Raw genomic sequence first — 16374 nt, forward strand, 5'->3', positions numbered from 1 at the left:
TCACCACTATCACGTTTTTTTTCTTTTCATCCTGTTCTTGTTTTTCTTTTCTTTTCGTTTCATGTGCCCTGAGAGATTTTTCCACTTCATTTTTTCGGTCTGTTGATGCGCGGTAGTAGTGGGGCCCCATCAGGGAGATTCCCGATGCTTCATTGACATGTGTCCAGGGGTTTTAAGTTGTGTTGCTGATATCTGCCGTCTGTCGGGGGCCCCCTGCTGGAAATTAGCCAGCGACTACTCTGAAAGGGCCGGGTGGGATTTTCAATGCACCGTCGTTGCGGCGTCTGAAGCAGTTACATTATTTTGTCATTGAAATTGACTTTGTAAGCTGTTCCTCTGGGCCCCCTTTAGCTTGGGGCCCGAGGCAATTGCCTGTGTTGCCTACCTCGTTGTGAGGCCTCTGGGTGCAAACACACAAACCAAGTATCCTTTATTTACCCAGAGATTTGTAGGCGGTCAGTGACAAAAGTAAAAACTATTCACTGACCCTCTGAACATAACAGCTTCATATGAGCGGGCAACTGCGAGGACATGCGCCGGTCATTACCTCACTGAAATACCTCCTGATTCATTCATTTCTGAAGTGATTATGACTTCATGATCGGCTAATTGGTTTTATTAACGTTATACACAGACTGTTTGTAAAGCATTAACGTTCCCTGATTAAATGCGAGATCACTGAGGAGTGCGCGCCTGCGTGTTTGACGGAAGAACCTTGCTTTAACCGCATGAAAATTCAAACACTAGATTTGAGTGTTTCACTGAATGGGGAGCAGTCAGCTGTGAATCTTTCAATTAACATAAAAGAAGAGTTCTTCCCATTTTCTCGGACCGACGACAGTTTTCATATAAATAGTAAACAAGTCATCAGGAGACGAGGGCTGTCAAAGTTTAAAATGAAAATCTTGCACCCCTCCACGCCAGAAACTTTTACGTCATACATTTTTTTCTCTCTAACCTTTTCTGCTTAACTGATCTGCTTACACTGATTTGATTTTGTCCATTTCACCATAACCGCCCCCCCCCTCCACCCCAACTCATCCTCCATCTTTTCCTCCCATCTTCCTACTGTCCTTCACTTATCCATTCTTTAAAAGTCATCTCAGGTTAGCCAGAATGTCACATCGCTCAAGTGTGCCCTCTGGGGCAGCTCCTGTTATTTTAAGGGGTCATGTACATTTATCCAAGCAATGAATAAAGAAGCACCCAGAGGCTGGAATAGGAGGCCAGAGCACAGACATGACTGGAAGGACAGAAAACATTTATTTTGGACAAAGTGTGCTCGGACAACACGCCTTTTTAAAGGTCAGAGGTCAAAAATGGTGCACAAGCTGTCATTAGCTGACTTCAAACCCAGCCCGATGGACCTTAAGACCCCCAGCCATTCACTCGAGAGACCACAACAAGCGATATACAGAGATTCTTCTATTAACGGAAATATGTTGGGGTGCATTCAAAAGCCAGAAATATACAGCAAAAGTGAGGATTTGCATAAGGTGTGCATATCAAGAGAAGTACAGATATTTATTTGATAACACTGTATGAACAGGGAAAAATTTAAATGTACTTCAGGATGAAGTCTTGCTTTTTTTTTCTCTTAATGGCTAATGGCTGTATAACAGCTTTAAATGTAAGACACCGGGGGCCAAGATATTTGATCGTAAACTACATGTAGCTGCTAAAGATATAAAACAAATGGGCTTAGAACAATACCAGAAGCAAAAGACTGACATAAAGTAGAACGGTAGCAATATCCTTCAAATATATAAAAACTTCCCTCATGAAGCGTTTTACCCCAAAACACACAATTCACTCTTAGGCTCAGTGTACAAAACAAAGTTTTAGTGAAAATTGAAACCTTTGGTTGAATTTTCTCTGTTTACTCGACATTGGTGCTCGATGCCACTAAAAAAAAATCAGGGTCATCAAGATGGAACTTTTTTGAAAAACGTCTGACTCCATCTCAATGGAAACTGGGGGGAAAGCCGGTCTTGGACCTTAATCTTCCATATATGGAAAAGGTTTAAACACATTTATGCCATAAGGTTTGAAATGTTCCACCTTCTCCAAAAATAAATAAATAAATAAAAGAGAAAAAATTAAATCTTCCACATCCAAATTGGGTTTTGCAGTTATATTATTGAGCCATTAACATCCACCTTGAAGGCAAGTATTGGCTACCAAAACGGAACCATTACTGGAATATTGGCAGCACACCAGTGATACATTTGTACTAAAGTGATGAAACCTGTGATAATACCTGTGGTCACTAAAAACAAAATGGACAACATTCGAACCATTCGTCCACCTTCTAAACACGATTCCTCCAAGTCATGATGTTATCAGTTCAACACAGTCGGGAATTCATGTCACAACTATCACTTCTAAGTGTACATATGTGATGAGCGATTATCCGTCTATTGGCCAATATCAGTCGATCGACTTCAACATCCACAACCATAAGTTGTTCAAAGGAGGTATAAAAGATGGAAGGATGACTGGATGAATGGTATCAGCAGCTTCCCAAATGTCTGTAATACCCATACCTCTAAAAAAGAAAAAAACATTGATGAGATGGACCAGAAACCTTTACTTCTAGTTATGATTCCTTAAGGGCTGGTTTTTCACAGTTCCATCTATGCATGTGGACCACTTCATATGATGGAAAATACAACATGCAGCAGCTGCAGTACGTAAACATGTTAATTAACTCAAGAAGTATTCTCGGATACACAAGAAAATCCAAATGAAAGAAAGTAGAGCTTTTTGACCATTAGCTGCTGCCTGCAATGCTTGCAGTGGGTGCAGTGCTCATTAGGCAGTGATATAAAGCACAATCTCATAATGACTAAAGATCTGTTGTCTGGTAAGCACTAACAAAACGATTGATTCGTAAGCAGAGGAAGAGAAGAGGCCAAGAGGAAATGGGAGAAAATTATAATGAGAGTGTGAGCGAGGGAGGGAAGGTAGATGGGAGGGACTGGGGGGGGAGAGGCATTTAGTTGGCAGACAGTTTCCTGATTCAGCCAGGCTGGAGAGCAGGGGTAGCTGTCTTCTTCCATGTACCTCATCTATCACTGCCTATTTCTAGGAGACTCGCCCGTTTCCTCCGCCACACACACACACACACACACACACACAGATGGAAGGGGGTGAGAATTCAATCTTTCCTTGCCTCACAGTCATCTGCAGAAATGCATTTGTTCACCCTTTGCGGCAGGGGCCCAAAACCTGCCAATAATCGTCCACCAGGGTGGGAAAGAATGACTGCAGGTAGCCCAGCTTCCTCATGTGATCTATTTCCAATCTGTAAAGTCCCACAGGTAGATAAGGTACAAGTCGGAGCAGGTTTTCAGAAGCAACAACGGTCTTTGACAGCAGGGACACTGTGGCGCTTGGGGAAAACACACAACTTGGAGCTTGGTTTTACTTAAATTAAGTGTAATATTGAACACACCTAACGAAATATTGTCTGACACTATACATATGTGACTAAACATGTGTTGAAATTAGACAGTGTCCATGACAACTTCACTGTTTATTTTTTTAAATGTTTAATCTACTTAAAGATTTTGTCTCTGGCGTGTCATCTTGCTCACCAGAGGATATTTTGTCAAGTCAGCAGTAACTTACTAGCACACAGTGGTTTCTTCACACGTACAGCAGATATGATGCGACATTAGCTTTCATATAAAGCTGTGCTGGCTGAGTCAACGATCTGGATTATATATATATATTTTTTTTTTTAAGTTGAAAGTCATATAATGAGTATTACTATATAAAGTTGATATGGCCCAGAAATCATTACAAATCAGACAAAGTCAATGTTTTTGTAGCCTCTGTGAGATGTCGTATAATCATTGGATTACAGAGCGTATGATTCAAATTAATACTAGTTATTGGGCTTCTGAAGAGCTTGACGAAGACAAAGACACATCTAGTATATGCACGGGATCCATCCATCAATACATCTTCTATGCTGCTGCGTCCAATTTAGGATTGGAGGCAACGTCAACAAGGTACACCCTGGGCAGGCTGCTAATCCGATAGCAGGGACACACGCACTCACACACACACACTCACAGTCAATGTAGAAACATTGATTACCCCTGCATGCCTGCTCGTCTTTGGACTGTCAAAGGAAAACACCGTAGGAGGAGGAATTAGATCAGAACTGGAAAAAAAAAAATCATTGCAAATCATGTTTTGCTTCAATGCAGTCTGGAAAGACATTGTCATGTTCGAACTGATGTTTGCAGCAAAAGCCAACATTTGAAGGTGTTAATATGACAGCTTGGAGCTCCATTGAAAAACTTTAAAAGCACAGTACCGCAGATCTTTTTTCTTGATTCTCATTCACACGTTGCAATAGTTGTATTAGAATATATTTGTGACATTGTACCTGATTCTTTGAAAAATGATGGAACATTTGATAAACATATCCTCTGTGAAAGTTTCAGATTAAAAAAAAAAAAAATCCTCAGAACTGGCTGAGATATATTTATATATATATAAATAATAACAAAAAATCCAGAAATAAATTTAAAAAAAATTATATATCCATATGCTACCATTTTTATCATGTGCTGCTGTGATGAGGAAAGTTTTGCAATAACAGTAAAAATCTGATATTTTTGACTGTTTTCACACCAGGTTTTAATGGTACAAACCCATGCTTGCATCTGCTACACATCAAAAAACTAAGTTGCTCAAAAGAAATTCACCATCTGGTTGCCCCCTCATGACTGTGACAGCCCTAAAACTCTTAATACCAAGCATCGACTCAAACACAAAGACGGCCTTTTCACCACAGCAGCCGGCGTCGGGTCAGAACAAGAGAACGATGATCACAGCCACAATCAGAGCCTTCAAACAAAACTATCTTCCTCTGGTGAATGCCAACGCAAGTTTGCTGACGTCCAGACTCTTCCCTCTCCGTCTCTCGCCGCTCTCACTTATGCATTTGCATAATCCCTGTGACACTCTGATTAATAACTCCTGTGTGATTTGCATATCTATGCCTGAAATTGAGGACAGACATTCACACAGTAAATACAGTGTGCAGTCAGAAACAAACTGCCCAAGGTGGTTTTGATGGGGCAGGGAAACAAATGCAGAATAGGTTAAATCACATACAAGTGACTCTGCACAGAGACACTCATACATTGACAAGGTTTATTTTAATGCCCAATCTCCAATCGTTTCCTCAATTTTTTTTTTACACCAGTCAAACATAGAAGAGCTGGAGAAAATTAGACCTTGGCACCGGGGAAAGCCTGAGACGCAAACCCCCCCCAAAAAACACTAAAACCCCAAAACTGACCAAAGAATCAAAACAGGCCCTGATTAAACCAGTGCTTACACCTAGGTGGTGAATTTGAGGCTTTTATTTGTTTCAACAGTGCCCCCCAGTGGGAGTAAAAATAAGATCATTAAGATTTCTGCTTGATCTGCCATAAGATTATTGCACTCAACAGAACAACAGGTTCCATGTCCTTTTTACTTTTGGGTGCACAACAGAAAACAGCCATAAGAGAACACTCGTGTTAATGTTTTCTCATGGAAATTGTCAGTTCAATTACAAAAAAAAAACGCAATTTCATTTTAAATTGTGTGGGTGTATCAAACAGCAGTTTGCATGACTAAAAGACATTAAAAATTAATTCATATGATCGTTACATTAACAATTCTGCCTTTTCACTTAGCGGCTCAGTTAATGATGTTGTGTTTAGTGACCAACACAGTGAATCTGTGCATCAGTGCAACATAATGTATTCCAAGTGTGGTAGATGACTAAGTAAGACACACAAATAAACCATGTCCCTGTACCTTGGAAACCAAAGGCTGGAAATGACAAGCTGGCTATGAGGTTAAAAAAAAAAAAAAAACATTTCCTCCTGCGAAATGTCGCCAAAGGCATCTCTCTCCTATCTCTCCCTTGGACGACAAGGCGGGAATATCTGGCCAGCCGAGGTGACAAGCCCCGCTCTAATCGGCAGGTACAGCTTTTGCTGCAGCTAGCAGTAGCAGCTAAATAATTGAACAGGTGCAATATGTTGAGGTGGGCTGGGGGAGAATCGGTGGGGGTGGGGGGGTCTGCAGTGTCCTCTGCTTTGGGTAAAAGCCATCAAATGTTGATTTGAGGAAAATGTCAACGTACTTGCCTCATATTTCGTGGTCCAGAAACATGCTCACGTCCACTTGATTCCCCCAAAGGCACAGACTGTCTGCAGCAATTCTGTTTTTCAGCCTTCATTTCTCACGGTTTCCGCTGTACAGTCCCTTCATGCTACATTTTGGCAAAACTATATATATATATATATATATATAAATATATATATATATGTTTTTTTTGTTTGCTTACAGTTCCTTGAACAAGCCATCCAAAAGTTGCCACAACAACAAATTGAAATTTTCTCGTATTTCTCCCACGTCCCACCTCACGTGAGTGACACACTTCAGGGACATACGGATTCCAGATTTCACAGGAATAGGGGTCAGCGGAGGGAAGCGAGGGAGAATAAGTCTGTGTTTGTGTCGTGTCTGTGTGTGGCGGCTTGACTGACCTTGGGAAACCGTCCCTGAGCAGGGTGTAAAGAGAGGGAGGGGTGGGTCCGGCTGAAGCAGGTATTCAGCTTCCAAGCCACACATGGCGAGTGCCACAGCAGCAGTCAGCTGAAACCGACATTGCCTCTTTCTGAAAGCGAGCCACTGCCCTCTGACACAAACAACAACACTCTGGTGTGCAGCTACATGTACCTGTGTGGACAGGGTATTAGTTAAAAGGCTCGAAAATGAGCAGCCCGGAAAGTGTTGACAGTTTTTTCCATTCATGCCCCCAAATTATTCTAAGAAAAGGAGAAGCTGGATTAAAGTGAAAAATAAGGAGGAATTCAACCAAAATATGTTTTTATACTAATGAGCTTGATCCAACTGTAATACTAGGTTAATTAAATGCACCTCAAATTGATGACCATTTGTTTTCATAAATCTAAAGAAAAAAAAAAGTTTATCGTTTAAGAAAGTTTCTTTTTTTAAATCATATCAATCACCTCGATCATTTGATTGTGGAGTCATTCAAAAAAAGTTACCAGAGATTAATAGAATAACTGAAAAATAACTAACAAAAGACAAATCTTTAAAAAAAATATATATATTTATTGCAATGTATTAATCCCCAGAAATGTCTTTCCCAACCCGACCCATCAGTAGCAACCACACAGAGTAGCACTCAGGCCTCCTGTAGGACACCAGCATAACCAAGATGCCATCCAGTGGTTCTGTTTTAAGTCAGTAGTTAACAGTATAGGGCCGAGTCACAACTGAAGGTTACATCAACTCTGCTCTCGCTTCAGAGTCACCCAGCCTTCGTAATCTCCAATAGAGTAGGTTTCCTCTAGTGGGGAAAAAGTACAGCTCCCCAAACTCTATCGATTGTCAGGGTCTAAATGATGTCATTATTGAGCATAAGTATCCCCATAAGTATCCTCCACCTTAGGGGGTCCTGATTGTTCACATAGTTGAACCTCCATTCATCTGGACAATATCGTAATCATCTACGCATGGATCCTGAGAAAGTAAAAGCTAACTGATCAACTTCTACTAACCGCAAACGGCTCCAACACCTCCTGGGATTCACCAAGTTTTATAGAAAGTTCATTAATGGCTTCAGTTCCATGCCTGCTGGTCGACACAGTTTGACCTCTCCCCCAGGTTTCCTCCTCCTGGACCTCTGTAGCCTGATGGAGCCGGCTCCTCAGTTTTATCTTCACCCCCACAGGGCAGAGAGTCCAAATGCTAACTCCAGTGCTTTTCCCCACATTTTGATGGGTTCCAACAGAACTGGAACCCATTCTTCTGGTCGCGTGCGATATCAGTGCTGTGACTTGGGAGGTACAGGAAGAGGTCTGGTATGGAGTTTGCCAGGTACCAGCCATGCCCTGATAATAATGTTAATCAACTATTTATGCCAACAAAGCCATTGTAATTTGAAATATGTATGAATATAAAAATACAAAAGGTAATTTTATGGATATTCTATCAACTGTTAAATGTGCATTGGAAACATTTTCTGAATAGTGCTGTGTGGTTGTCCTGTACACTATGGAATACTGATTGTGAAAGACTGTTGGTAATGGGAGTTGGCAGTTTTTTTTAAGGTTAAAGTTTTTGTACTTGTTGAATCAAGATATTGAATATAACATCAGTAGTCGTAAATCTTCACTGGGGCTCCTTAAAAATAAATAACTGTCAAAGTCTTCTAAATGATTTCCCACTTAAACTTCGACTGTGCCAATCAATCAAATTGGACATTATGGCAGAATAATTTGCGTCGTCTCTCAAGAATGCCAGTCAAAGAAGCCATTGTGGCGAAAACTTCCTCTGGACCCACAAAGGTGTCACAGTAAGCAAGGGTTGTCAGAGGCTTGTCAGTGCTGGGTGGCTTGAAAGCATGAAAAATGGCGTCTCTGGGGACGGAGGGAGGATGAGTGCTGAGGAAAAGTGGGAGTGTGCTTGTGTTTGTGTGCATTGTGGAGACCTTAACTCACTTTAGCCTGTTGCATCAAAACCCTGTCAATCCTCCAGACAATAAGCCTCCATCCACACTGCAGACCCCTTTCACCTTCAGAGGTGATGGCTATATTATTCAGCTTGACAAGCGGTGCCACAGGGAGATCAAAATCTTTGCCTAATTGAATGCTGACAGTTTAGGCTCGCTCACACTCAAGGCTATACAGAGACTGATTACTCTACTGAATGGGATTATTATGGAGGGGAAGATTCCATCAAAAAGCAATTTTGGCAGACTGAGGGGTTTCAGATTCAACGTCACTTATTTCTGACAGAAAAGTACCTCTGACACAGCTGACAGCTATGTCTTAAAGGCAATGTCAACCTCACAGAAGATTTAGCATGAGCCATCTCATCCTTTGTTCGACTTTGCACTTTAAAGTGCAAAGCGCAACGTTTGGTGGCATCTAGTGACAAGACTGTAGAAGGCAACGAAGCAAGAATTTCCATTTTCTTCAACAATGACAAAAGACCACATGGTGGCCACAAGACTCAAGCAGAAGATTGGCTTGGGTGACTACACTGAAAAAACAAAAATAGAAATGTAGGTATTGTCCAACAATGATCCCATAAATGTCGTCACCTTGGTCTATATCAGACTCATACAGGTCATTTTTGCCGCCTTGAAGTACTTTGTCGTGCTGACTTTAACACAGCGGAAGCAACTGTACTCATGCAAGGCAGTCAAACCTTGGAGTCAATGCTTTGTGGACAGTGGACAGGGAAATTTGATTGATCGAACCGCCATTACTGAGATTGGAAGACAAAACTTACTCAGAAAAGAACCAGAGATCACCCACTTTCTGTGAGAGGATTTCACCAAAATCTCACACATTGAACATCTGATGGAGGGAATATTATACCAAATCAACTCAAACATGCCTCTTCATACAATGTGTTTGACCCAGTCCACAGTTAAAGTTTGGATGCAGGAAGGATTGATTGCAGTTGGATGGTGTTGTAAAGGGAGCCACTGGAGTCCGCAGCAAAAAAATAAAAAATAAAAAATAAAAAAAAGGGGGGGGGGGGGGGGTGTGTTCATAACAAGTGATCTAAAGAGCAATCACCTATTTCGGTGCAAAAGCAAGTATTCAAAATAAGGTCCAAGTTGAAAGTATAATGAAATCTCAATGCATTACCCAGCAGCTTAATGGCACACTTTTTGCCTCCTTATTCACGTCATGCCAACACCTGAAATAAATTCAGTTGGTGTAAGAGCTATCGCTGATTCAATTAGTCAGGATGCGGCGCTCCTCCCTGCTGCAGTCCCACTTTGTGATTTATGGTGATGTGTTTTGACTTCATTCTTTTGCCTCCTGCAGCTTTAATTTTAATCAATTATTTGTTAACATAAACAACATCTCCAGAGCTGCTCCATTGACAGCAACTAGGAAACACATGGTTTTTAGACCATATAATATGTTCAAGTCATTCTCAGACTTCTGTTGCCCTTTCTATGGTATCCGAGTTTTTTGAGAAGCCAGTATATGAGAGTTTGATGCATTTTAGAATCATAATAGCACACGTACAGCCTTATTGTTGCAATTGTAAAGTATATCAAAGATTAACTTTAATTAAACCTTGCCGCAGTTATTAAAACAATTAACAAATCATGGAAACAACCAATGAACTTTACATTGTCTAGTTCCATACAACTGCTTCAAATACACAGAATTCTCCTCCTCGAGCTGAACCGGTTATATTTTCGGTATGCTTCCTTTTCTCGTTTCGGGTTTGATAAGAGACCAGTAGAATGGATTATGCTTTTCAGGGGTCTCAAGGGGTTGGCTTGGCTCTGGTTAGAATTAATTTAGTCAGATAGCCTCTGTGGATTATCCCTGTTTTCAGAGGCTTGCATTTATGACAGGTCATTATTGAGCGTCACACTGGGACCTACTGCAGAGAGCACCACATCGCGAGCCCCGACAAGCATTCACAGCTCTGCACATTATAAAATATACTAACAAAAAATTGATAGAAATAAAAAAATAAACTACCATGTGGTGGTACTTCTGTTGGATTTGATAGTGCTCATACTTGCCTCTCCATGATCATTACTGCTGCTCTGCAGAACCAGGGCCAGCACAGCACTCGCATGTACAAGCAGCGTGTAATGAGCAGAATGCTTGATTCGTAGACTTGGAGCATACATTTAGCTAATAGGAACCCTGTGTCAATATCAAAGGAGGAGGGAGATCGGCGCTGAAGTACACATATCAGTCTTTCATGCATACACCCGCATATTGACAGTCACTTTGTAGCAGGAATTAGGAGAAAAAAAAAAGGATTGGAAGACCGTATACATGTTAAGATTAATATTTGGCCTCATTGTCACCTTGAGACTTTCAAATTTGCCGTCTATTTAAAACTTTGAACTCAATTAAACTCCAGCTTGACACAGTCAACCTTAGACTGACTGACAATGATTCACTTCATTCTGCAAACAAACATATTGATTTTGCCAGCAATGTGACAATTTATTATTTAGCGTTTGACAGAAAGCCCCTTTGACCATTTACACAACATCTCCAAGTGAAAACGGAAAACTTGCAATGCGTTTGAGTGTCCGCTGACACAGCAACGGTGCACAGAGCCACTGAAAATCTACCTTTTGAAAACGGCTCCGAGGTGGAATTTTTTTCTTAACTTTTTGAAATGGAAATGCAACTTTTCTGAAATGCTGCGACTGCACATAATGCACCACAGCTATGCTGTACAATTACAAAAAAAACAAACAGCACCCCCTGGTTGCTCAACATAAAAACTACAGTGTTTTCTGTGTTTCTACCGAAAATCTAAATACTTAGTTCCACTTGAGAAAAAAAATATAGTTGGCTGCTACCTTTTTAATACATTTTAAGGATCATCACAGCAAGTAATGGTAACTTAAAATGACATAAGCTGGTTCATATCCACACTATACAACATCATGCAAGTGAACACATGTGACTAAGCCCTTTTTCTCTGTCCAGTCTATAATTACGCATTATCATAAAAAAAATAAAAAGTCCTGCAAAATGATTTTCAACAAAAGGAGAATATCCAGTGGAGGCATTTCAGAAGGAGGGATTGGCGGTGAAAAGTGCCTGCAGACAAACATTCTGGGCGACAAATAATATCTGGCACTAAAAATATGAACACAGCAGGGTCGAGATTTTCCTGAAACGGTGCGGCTGAGAAAAGTCTGACGAGAGACGCCTTTACTTTTAAAGAATAAATCAGAATTATCCTTGGAGAGGAGGGAGAAAAGAGGAACTCCATTTAACCAAACATGACTCCACTTGACCTCATAAGCGTACAAGATTGAGGTTCTGACAAAGACCTAACCTCGCTGTCTGACATTTGAGTGGCAGGTCGACTTTACAGCGGTGTGCGCTTCGTCTCCCAAAAGTGAGACAACAGGAGAAAACAGCCCATAGCATCCCTGAAGTAATAAACCACTGGACCACCCCGCACGTCCTGGTTTTGTGATCTTCAATATCGAAGCAGCAAAGAAGAGGGATGCAGGTGAGGGCTCAATAACTATGTGAAAGGTTTTCCCCTCTTACCCAGCAGAACTAAAAACTCACCCAACTCCCATTAATGAGCATTAGAAGGATATTTTCTTCTATTCAGAGCTAATTAGAGAGTGCGGGCTGACTGCCAGTCAAAACCGTGACAATAGAAGTGGAAATACAAAGAACTGCCATGGGAATGAGTGAATATCGAGATGGGATTCATATAAACAAGTGAGGAATTGTTAATGATGAGGTTTCTGCCTGCCAAGGGACTGTTCACCGACAATGTAGCACAAAGACTTACGTGGCAAGAAAACTACATTGTCCCACTGCGGATCGCGTCACCGAGTACACATCCAGGACCCGAGGCGACGATTGAATGCTAAAACGAAGTCCGGACGGTCAGCTGCAGAATCTCCCGGCAAGGTCACCGTTTCTGAACAATCCTGGTAATTATTCTTGATACAAGGATTAATATCTAATTCAAGGCATAGGCCCGGATGACTCTTTTGTTATTAACTTTGCTACAGTGTGGAAACCTTTCAGGATTATTTCAATTCAATGATTACTTTGGGCCTAGCAGCTGATTGCAGACTGTGCTGGTAGGTTTACTCACCATATTGATTTCCTTGCCAATATTGAGGGTAGAGCTCCCAAGACATATCACCCTGCTCTCTCTGCTATACTCTGTAAATCTTATTAGAGATGGGGAGCTGATGGAGGCACCTGCTCTGCACGCTGCCGAGAAGAGCACAAGGTTACGGGAAGAAACAAGTTAGAGGGAGGTTGAAGAGATGCCTCAAACTTACTTCTGCCGTGAGAGAGGATAACGCTCATGCTCTCAGCCTGCAAACGTGTGTGACGCTTCTCCTTATGCTTAAAAAGAAACTTCAAGCCTCACTGCTATTGCGGTTTAGGAAAAGTTTGGACAAATAAATAGTTTATCGACAGTTTTTGAAGATAGACACTTGCACAGCCCATTTTTATGAATTGCAAAAACCCAAATGTCACCTTTACACAAAGTTTGTCACCGTTTGAGAAATGTATTTAATGTGTTTATTGATGAGAATGTCGTGTTCATTAAAGTCCAACTAGACTTAACTGTATCCAGTGGTGTCTGATATTTTGTAGCATTAAATTAAAAACTCCAAATATTAGAGACAGCTGTTTATTTAATTTATTCCCGTGCAGCACAAACGACCAATAAGCCATCAATACTCTACAAGTATAGAGGTTTTGGTGTCTAGGGGGAAAGATGGGACAATAAGTATCGTGTCAATACAATATAAACATCAAGTTTTGCAACTTCATTGGACAACAGTGAATATTGCTGGAATAGATTGAATAATGAAGTACAAGACCATACAAATAATTGTCAGCGGCATGTAAAAAAATTTTTTTGGAAGTAATAATGCACTTGTAAGGAAATTTCATTTATTGCCTGTTCTGCTTATGTTCAGGCAAAATGTACTGCTTGGTGTGAGCAAATGGTGTGCAGTGCCATGGAGAATTTGAATAAATGAATGGTTTCTTTTTGGTAACAATCTTACAGTAAAAAACTTGAATTGTGGGCATTTAGCTTACAAAGAATTATTGGGCATGATTACACTAAATAATTTTCTCACAAATAAATACCTACACTCTGTAAGCCAAGGTTTATTTTTGCCTATCCTGTAGAGTTTATCACTGTCAATATGTAAAGTGGCAGCTCTGCTTCACTTGGATTTCAAAACGTTTATTTCGTTGAATATCAACTGGTCTCTGGGCGACATTGCTTTGATCACGAAACAATGTTGGTTTGTATTCCTCAACTGTGTTGCATTCATTCTTGGTTGCACATTGTGTCTACAGTATCATTTCCATTGATAACTACTTGCAATCATAGAAGTCGGTGTCATTTGAGACAAGGAATCAAAACCCAGGACGTCACATATAAAAACATATACTGTATTTGATCTTAAGGGATTATTTTTGGTCAACTAACCACGTTTGTATTTTTAAATCATTTAAGGGCACATTCCACGGCTGTTGTCCTTTTGTGTCGGCAGCAGAGGAAGTGACAGAGGTAGAATAAAGTCCATGTGAACACTTTTGTTTGCGAGACAAAAACGTCACATGCTGGGCAGTCTGAGCTTTATTCTGTGTGAATCACTAAAAGCTTCATGTGGTGCAATTACAGAAATTCTGCATTCAAACAAAGAAAGAAGAAGATATCTTGACTTGAAAAATCTGAAAGTTTGCTTGCTCAAGTAAAAGAATTGTGTTTGAAATTATAACTTAGAATATTTATGTAAACTTCAAATAGTAAAAGACTTATGTTTCATGCGGTTTATTTTGTTCCTTACAGTATATTTGTTGGTGAATTGCCAGTGGGGAAACAAATTTTGTTGGGAAGGATGCAAAGGTGTCAAATGTTTGACGTGTTTGATAAATTAAGTTGTTCAGGTCGTTTTTTTAACCTTTAAAAGTTCTCAAGAGTATTCATGTAATTGATGGACTCCACTAAACAGGAGAATGGCAACTTGTTTGCAATTTTATTCATTGTAAACCCTCAGCAAAACCAAGAAAGACTCTCACACTCCCATTTATCTTAAATGACAATGCAAATGCAGATATATTTTAAGAATCGCGAATGTGATGTAAAGCAGTGGAAATCGAAATAAGTTTACAAACAATTTAGGATCTTTCCTCAACTTTAAATTGACAAGAACAGCCTGAAAAAAATTATATTTGTCTTTACGTGTTGAGTTTGCATGTTCTTGCTGCGCATGTGTGTTTTCTCCAGATTTTCTGAACTATACGAGACTAATACATGTAAAAAGGATTACATTGTGTAATCCATACTTGTTAATTTATGGGAATTTTGTTGGTCAAACGTCACTGTCGGACTTTGATGTGGTGTGTACGTGTGCTTTTCACACTGCTTTCATCTTTTATTCTAAGTTTAGATGGTAAGTACAATCCCCAAAACAAGCCAAGGGCAGGAAGCGAAATGTGATCCACAGACACGCCATTTGCTGAGTCAGGTCCCTGTTGGGCGTTAGCTAATGATGCCAGCTCGCGGTAGATGGATGGCCACGCGGCGTCTCACTTCAGAGGCGAAGGCCAGCTTAGCCATATTAAAAGCACAACAGTGGCGCCATAGCACTGCTTGGCATGCTGCTGGGTCTCTGTGTGTTAGTCACACAGAGCCACCCGGGGAATACTTTCTACCTCTACTGATCACCGGCCTGCACCTCCTGGCCCTGAGAAATCAACAGCCAGGATTTATAGATTTACCTTAGATTGGCTGTCCCGCATTTGTACCCCCATAAATAGTTTTACAGCTTTGCTAATGCCACTGTTGGGAATAAACAAGGTTACGGCGGACAAGATGAGGCTGAGATTTAGTTGGCAACTCGGACAGCGCAGGGCAGAGCAATGAGAGAGGAGGTGTAATGTCAGAAAGGGAAGCGGCTCACATTGGGGATGAGCACTTTATAGCCTTGCAGGGTGCACTTCTACATAGCGGGCCAAGCCTTGCAGGCCGACGCAATAACTGACAAAGATGCTGCGCTCTCACCATATTCACAGCACCACTTCAAGAGGGAGTTGTCACTCTGTATGAAAAAGCTGACCCATTATGAACTCAAGAGGGAGGGCTAAATTAATTCTCATCTCACTCTGCACGCAGCAACTGAATTCCATCTATACGCTCCCCAACGTAAACAAACCAAATTAGCAATTACAATTAATAAATGAACTTCTTTGCTTCTTAAAGAGAAAAATTAGATGACCTTGGTTGTACTTCTCATCAAAGACATTATAGATCAATTATTCAAGCACATTACTTCACTTCAGTTTTAAATGCTACTCATTCAGACAACTTCATGAAACTTGCAAGGTTTAACAGCATGAAATATACATGCTCAAGCCATCGCTGTCTTCATAATGGATAAGCATACCTTAGAATTGACACGTTCACGCTCGGAAAGACTTGTAGACTGACGGCATACATCCAGTCTGGAGTTGACTAAGCAGTGCGTGTCCTCTCACCATTTGCTCCTTCAAAGTCAGCAGAAGTCCGGAGTTGAGTCAGAGGAAGAAAATTCAATGAGCGGCATTAATTGTTTATACCAATTTCAGTTCAGCAAGCGGTCACCAAAATGATTGTTTCAGAGAGAGTCTGTATATGTCACATGATCTAAATGTGTCTCGTCGGCTAGTTACATCAGCAACAGTTTAATTGTGCCTCTGAAACAAACCTGATGGGTTAGGGAAAAAAAGTTCAATCGCAAAAATAACATCTATTAACTATTAAACAATG

The sequence above is a fragment of the Blennius ocellaris genome (assembly GCF_963422515.1).
Source record: "Blennius ocellaris genome assembly, chromosome: 19".
NCBI classification, from domain to species: domain Eukaryota; kingdom Metazoa; phylum Chordata; class Actinopteri; order Blenniiformes; family Blenniidae; genus Blennius; species Blennius ocellaris.